This window comes from Mus musculus, chromosome 16 (genome assembly GCF_000001635.26).
Source record: "Mus musculus strain C57BL/6J chromosome 16, GRCm38.p6 C57BL/6J".
NCBI classification, from domain to species: Eukaryota; Metazoa; Chordata; class Mammalia; order Rodentia; family Muridae; genus Mus; species Mus musculus.
Genome location: NC_000082.6, coordinates 93,526,006 through 93,532,005, shown reverse-complemented (window position 1 = coordinate 93,532,005; position 6,000 = coordinate 93,526,006). Strand labels below are relative to the sequence as shown.

General features: G+C 45.7%; 1 long non-coding RNA gene across 1 annotated transcript in view; it reads left to right on the top strand.

Annotated features, from left to right (window-relative positions):
- The first annotated feature begins 620 nt into the window (after positions 1-620).
- Positions 621-6,000, top strand: part of Gm30695 — a 44,873-nt gene continuing 39,493 nt past the window's right edge. The window contains exons 1-2 of the long non-coding RNA XR_385066.2: positions 621-769; positions 2,557-2,701. This is a non-coding gene — a long non-coding RNA (predicted gene, 30695). The remainder of the gene's footprint in view (positions 770-2,556; positions 2,702-6,000) is intronic.

Sequence of the window (6,000 nt, the reverse complement as noted above, 5' to 3'; positions counted from 1 at the left end):
AGGCTCTGGGCCTGACTCACTGGCGATTTATAAGTAGCTGGTAACCAAGGGAGTGTTTTTCCCACTCATGTCTAGAGTTCAGGTTGTGGACAAGATCATGGTCCCTGAGCTCAGCTTCTGGGCTTCACATCTAATACACATGGCTGAGTCCATCCAGCTCCTGTGCTTTCTTCAAGGCTCCCCTGGAAAATGGCTTCCCCTCTGTCTATCTTCTTGACCAAGTGAGGCTTTTCCTCCACACAGCTCACACCTGCGTCCTGAGCTCCAACACTTTAGACATACAGAAAGTCCTTCTGAGAGGACACTTCATAGTCCCAGCTGCCTTCAAAGTGAACTTTTAAAAAACTCCAGTCGATTTCCCATCTAGTACATTTTGTTTCGAAAAAGATTTTATGCCAGTGATTGCAGAATGCAGGTGCCAATAGTAAAGTAATTGACTTATAATTGGGAAGGTAATCAGATAGTCTCCTTTACGCCTCCTCCCCAAGGTCAGGGCACAACTGAGATGCAGAAGAGATGCATGGCCATTTGACAGGTTCTCATGAGGGGTGGGGGTCGGGGAGGGGGGCTGACCCTCCAGGTCCTTGGAGGAAGTGTTGATACAAAGGGCTTGATGAGTTTCAAAGAAACGAGACACAACTGTGCCAGGAATGGAGGAATGGCGACTCCGGTTAACGTCAGTTGGGATGATGATTATGGAAGACCAAGAAGCCTCAGGTTTCAGACCCCAGGATGATCCCAAGTAGGGCTTTGTCCCAGCGTTCTCCAGGTGAGTTCCTAGGAAGAGTTATATTTCTGGCTGTGCATAGGCCACCACCTTTAGGGGTTACCAGTAGAGTCTTTGGTTTCAGCCAAGCAGTTTTCAGCTCTCCTGACACGTCAGGGCAGTCGTTTGAAGCAAGGGTCGAAGTGGACTTGACCTGTTGGAAGCATGAGCTCCATGCCCTCATTTCAACAAAACAACAGGCAGAAATGCTAATACCTGTTTCCTGGAATTCCTTGTGTTTACTTGTTGATAACGAATTTCTTCACCTTGTTGACCCAGATGGAGTCACATCTTACCTGGTGACGGAGGCCACTCTACTGATTGGCCGCCTTGTCATTAATGAGCTCTGGTCATTGAACATAGACTGAGCTTTCCTGGAAAATGGAATTAAAGATAGTTGACGGTTCTCTTGTGACCTGAGCTGAGATTCAAGAACAACACTTAGGAGACGATACTCTGGGTTTTTGCTTTGATTGTTGGTGAAAACAACCCATTGGACCTTTGACAAAGGGAAAAAAAAATCCCCATGTAGGGACAAGTTAGAAGGATTTAGGAAATTGTCTTGTGAGGTTAGGCTGAAAACTCCTTCAATGTAACACTGAGGAAGCCACTGGCTTACATGAGACACCCTGAAACCCTGGATGGCATTTGGAGGGATCTCTGTGGCTTAAGAATGTTGACATCCATGGGCATCTCAGTGAGTGATGTTTCTGTTCTCACGCTGAGTAGATGTTTGGAGTCTTTGGAGAAGAGTGCTTATTCAACTCTGGTGGTTTGGCTAGCAGGACATCGTCTTTCCTCCTCCTCCTCCTCCTCCTCCTCCTCCTCCTCCTCCTCCTCCTCCTCCTCCTCCTCCCCCTCCTCCTTCTTCCTCACAAGATGGGCCACCTTATGGCTCTCGCTGGTTCTTCCTGAGGTGACATTCCTAGCTCTGGTCTTTAGATCATTCTCCCCAAGGACACTTAGGTAAGGATGGCCTCACTCATGCTTCTCGGGGTATTTCACTCTTTGCCGTGTTGGTGATTGGTGGTTGGTGGTTGTGGAAGGAGAACTCACATGTATGCAGAGCTTGGCCCCCTCCTACCAGTGAGCTGTTTCCTCTTCCTTCCAGAAATGACAACTAACTTTGGGCAACCTGTTGTTGATTTTGATCATAGTGAGGACTGGGAAGAAACTGAGTTTATAACATGTTGGAACTCCTTGCCTGTGCATTTCCACTTTAGGGATAAAAACTGGCGAGGTACTGGGTGAGACACAAAGAGAAACCAGGCAAGGCATTTATTTCATGTGGATCCTTGCATGCCGTACATAAGGGAAAAAATGCATCTTGGTTAAAGTACATTATACACATGCATTAAAAAGTCACAAGGCCCATTATTTTATGTAGTTAATATACGATAGTAAAGTTTTTATGTAGAAAACAAGAGGAAAATACAGTTTCTCCTCACCAGCTCTGGCTCCCAAAGTTTGTTACCTCCTTGGTCCATTTGTAGAGGCTCTTCCCTCTTCCCAGCCTGGCATGCTGACCAGGAGCGCCTCTCCATTGTGAGAATGTACAGTTGCCCGGTGCATAGGCTCCTGGGAACCTGACACATGAGAGTGTCTGTAAACCACTGAGGTGACGTTCTGAGGACACACACTATAAAGGTCATAGACGATGCTTCTGTTTGGACAGTGCTCACTGTGACACTGTGTTAGGAGTAAGGATGTCTGTTAGAGCACTGCAATGTCTGTTAAAATCCCTTTCAACCTCTTCTGCATCTTGACTGGTTCCATTCCTCATTCTCTAGAAGACAGGTTCTGGGGAATGTCTCACGCTGCGCCCTAGCATGGCGGCGAAGTGGAAGACTGGGCAGGTGTGTGAAGGAAGATAGAACCTCATAAACTCTTGTTACAGAAACCAGTCCAGCTCTGCAAGACTGAGAATCCACTCAGGTAAGAAGTAATAGTTACAAGACAGCAGTACTGTTATTTGCTGACCTCTTTTTATGACCTACATATTTTTTTCTATTCTTTGAGAAATTCATACATGATAAAGTATATCTTGATTATATTCACCCCTCCCTCTCCTCCTCCCTTCATCTTTCCCCAGAATCCCTCATTGTATCTCCTCAGCTTCATGTGCCCTCTCTATACACACATGCACACACACACACACACACACACACACACACACACACACACGATATTTACACACTTTATTTTAATTAATTAATTAATTAATTAAACACAGTTGTAATCTTCCTGTCTTGGCTGCCTGATTGCTGGAATCACAGACATGACCCACATTTCCTCCCACATGTAAGGCAGAAATGAGAAAAAAGTAGTAAAGTGTGTCAACAAGTGACATGGGCTGTTAGGATCTCTTTAAGAATGACGTTCATAGCCAGGCATTGGTGGCACACACCTTTAGTCCCAGCACTTGGGAGGCAGAGGCCAGCCTGGTTACAGAGTGAATCCTAGGACAGCCAGGACTACACAGAGAAACCCTGTCTCAAGAGAAAAAAGTCCATTGTCTTGGATAAACCAGAGCAAGCCTCCTCTTCACAAGAGGTACCTTGGAGTAGGAACAGGAAGGATGGGTAAGGATGAGGTCTTAGGGCTCCATTGCTGTGAACAGACACCATGACCAAGGCAACTTATAAAGGACAACATTTAATTGGGGCTGGCTTACAGGTTCAGAGGTTCAGTCCATTACCATCAAGGTGGGAAACATGGCAGTGCCCAGGCAGACATGGCACTAGAGAAGGAGCTGAGAATTCTAGATCTTGTTCCATAGAGAACCAGGAGAAGACTGAATCTCTCAGGCAGCTAGGAGGAGGGTCTCAAAACCCACTCCCACAGTGACACACTTGCTCCAGCAAGGCCATACCTCCTAACAGTACCACTCCCTGGGCCAATCATATTCAAACCACCACAATGGGTCAGGCCACACCCAAAAGAAAAACACAGTCAACCAATGGGATAGAAGTGGACTCACTCTTCCAGGGACCTGGGAACAGCTTAACTCACTTCACTGTACCCAGCGCATTGGATGCTTACTAAACTAAAAGTCATAAATACTGGGAGTCCACGGAACCTTGAGGATCTGTTTTCCCTCTTTTAGGATGTAGTTTATTTTCCTGTCTAATATCATACAACTAGAATTATTCAAGTTGAACCAAGCTACCTGCACATATATTTCTTTTTGAAATGTTCACACAATGCAAGGAACATTCCACCCATAGTGCCTGGCTGTCTCTGCTTAGGACTTAGTTCTCTGTGCCCTTGAAATACAGGCTTAAATCTAAGCTTGGAGTTTCTTTTGGGTTTTCCCTTTGTTCGTTGAAATTAGGAAGTGGAATGCTGAATGCTGAGTGTGTAGCAATGCCCCCTGGGCTCCAGGGATCTCTGTGAAGGTAACCGTGACCTCCAGCCACTCACACAATATTGGTAATTTGACCTCCACTTGATTTCCATATACGTTGTCACTTTATCCACCCAGCCGAAAGCAGTGGAGAACACAAATGGAGAGGTTATATTTCTAGTGGCAAATGGAAACAGAACTGGGTGCCAAAGACCATTCTTGCTCAAGTGATAAGTATACAGTGTTTAGTCCTGCCTTCAGGGAGATAGCCCAATCTTTTGTGGGTTCTACTATAGAACTTGAAGTGACTTTTATATGTGACAATAAATTTTTATCAAATAGATTAACAGCTTTGTATGCAGAGATATTTAGATATTCATATACTCACAGTGTCTGCATTTTTAATAATTGGTTAGGACACAATAGATAAGCTTTCTCTGAAGAAAAGGCAAGGTAATTTTAGGAAACTTGGAGAACTCTAATGGTGCAGATATCACTGCCATTATTTGATGTATTTTTAGTTTTCGGTGGATGGTCAGAGTCGCTGTGAGCGACTAATGCTCACGGTATAGCGTGTAACTCCTATCCCCAATTTCCCCTCCTGAGCATTGATGTACAGGTCTTCCCCATGTTGCTGAATTTCCTGCGACCTCAGTAGAAATGCCTGGGAAGGGGAAGTGCTCACTAGACCAAGAGCAGGCTATGTGAGGAGAGGAGCAGGGTTTATATCCTATTTACTTATGAGAAACTCAGTGCATGTAGCGACCCTCCTGTAAGCCTGGCCCAGCTCTGGGTTGAAGTGAGAGGCCCTGGCTTGGCATCCAAGGTGGAAAGCGGCTGAAGAAGACACTTGACATCAACTGCTGGCCTTTGCTTGCCCATGCACACAGGAACACATGCAAACCCCCTACTCATACCTCACACATGAGCATGCCCTCCAACACGCACTGGTTAAGACCTTAACTGACTAATTTGTTTGCCTGGTGCTTTGCCAAGCTATATATTTGATGCCTGTAAAGGAGCGCTTGATAAAGGGACCTTTTCTCATTGTATATTGCAAATAAGAACATCCACATTTCAGCCATAGGACGGGAGCTGATGAAGTCAATTAGGATCTATGTGTTTCTAACTAAGAAAACCACCACCAGGTGTCTGGGGCTGCCTCTTCTCAAGTGCATGGTTTGTTTCAGTTTAGTCGACCATGGGCATAGAAGCCATTGGACCTCTGTGGGGACAGCAGCTCCACAGATGTGGATGGCTTAGTGTGGGATGTGGCCTCCTTGTCTCTGTTTACTGTCTGACCAGCACCAGCTAGTGTGTATCTCTTGGATGCTCTCAGTTCTTGGCCAGCTAGGTTTCCTGGTTTAACTTAGTTATTCCACTTTTGTACCAAACTCTACATTAACTATCTAGGGATACTGTAACAATCCCAGGGGGGTGACTTGAGCAGCAGAAACTCCCTCTCTCTTGGTTCTGGAGATTGGGAGACTCCAGACCTTGCATTGTTGAATTCATTTCTTCACAATAGTTTGTAGCAGAAGGTACTATAATGAGCAGTGTGCAGGGTGCAGGTGTCAGGGGAAAGGTTACAGTTGGTAAGTACTGCAAGAAACAGTGTGCAGAGGTGCAGGGAGCAGGTGTGTGTATGTGTATGTGTGTGTGTGTGTGTGTGTGTGTGTGTGTGTGTGTAAGGTTACAATTGGTAAGTACTGCAAGGAACAGTGTGCAGAGGTGCAGGGAGCAGGTGTGTGTGTGTGTGTGTGTGTGTGTGTGTGTGTGGAAGGTTACAATTGTTAAGTACTGTAAGGAGCAGTGTGCAGAGGTGCAGGGAGCAGGTGTGTGTGTGTGTGTGGAAGGTTACAATTGTTAAGTACTGTAAGGAGCAGTG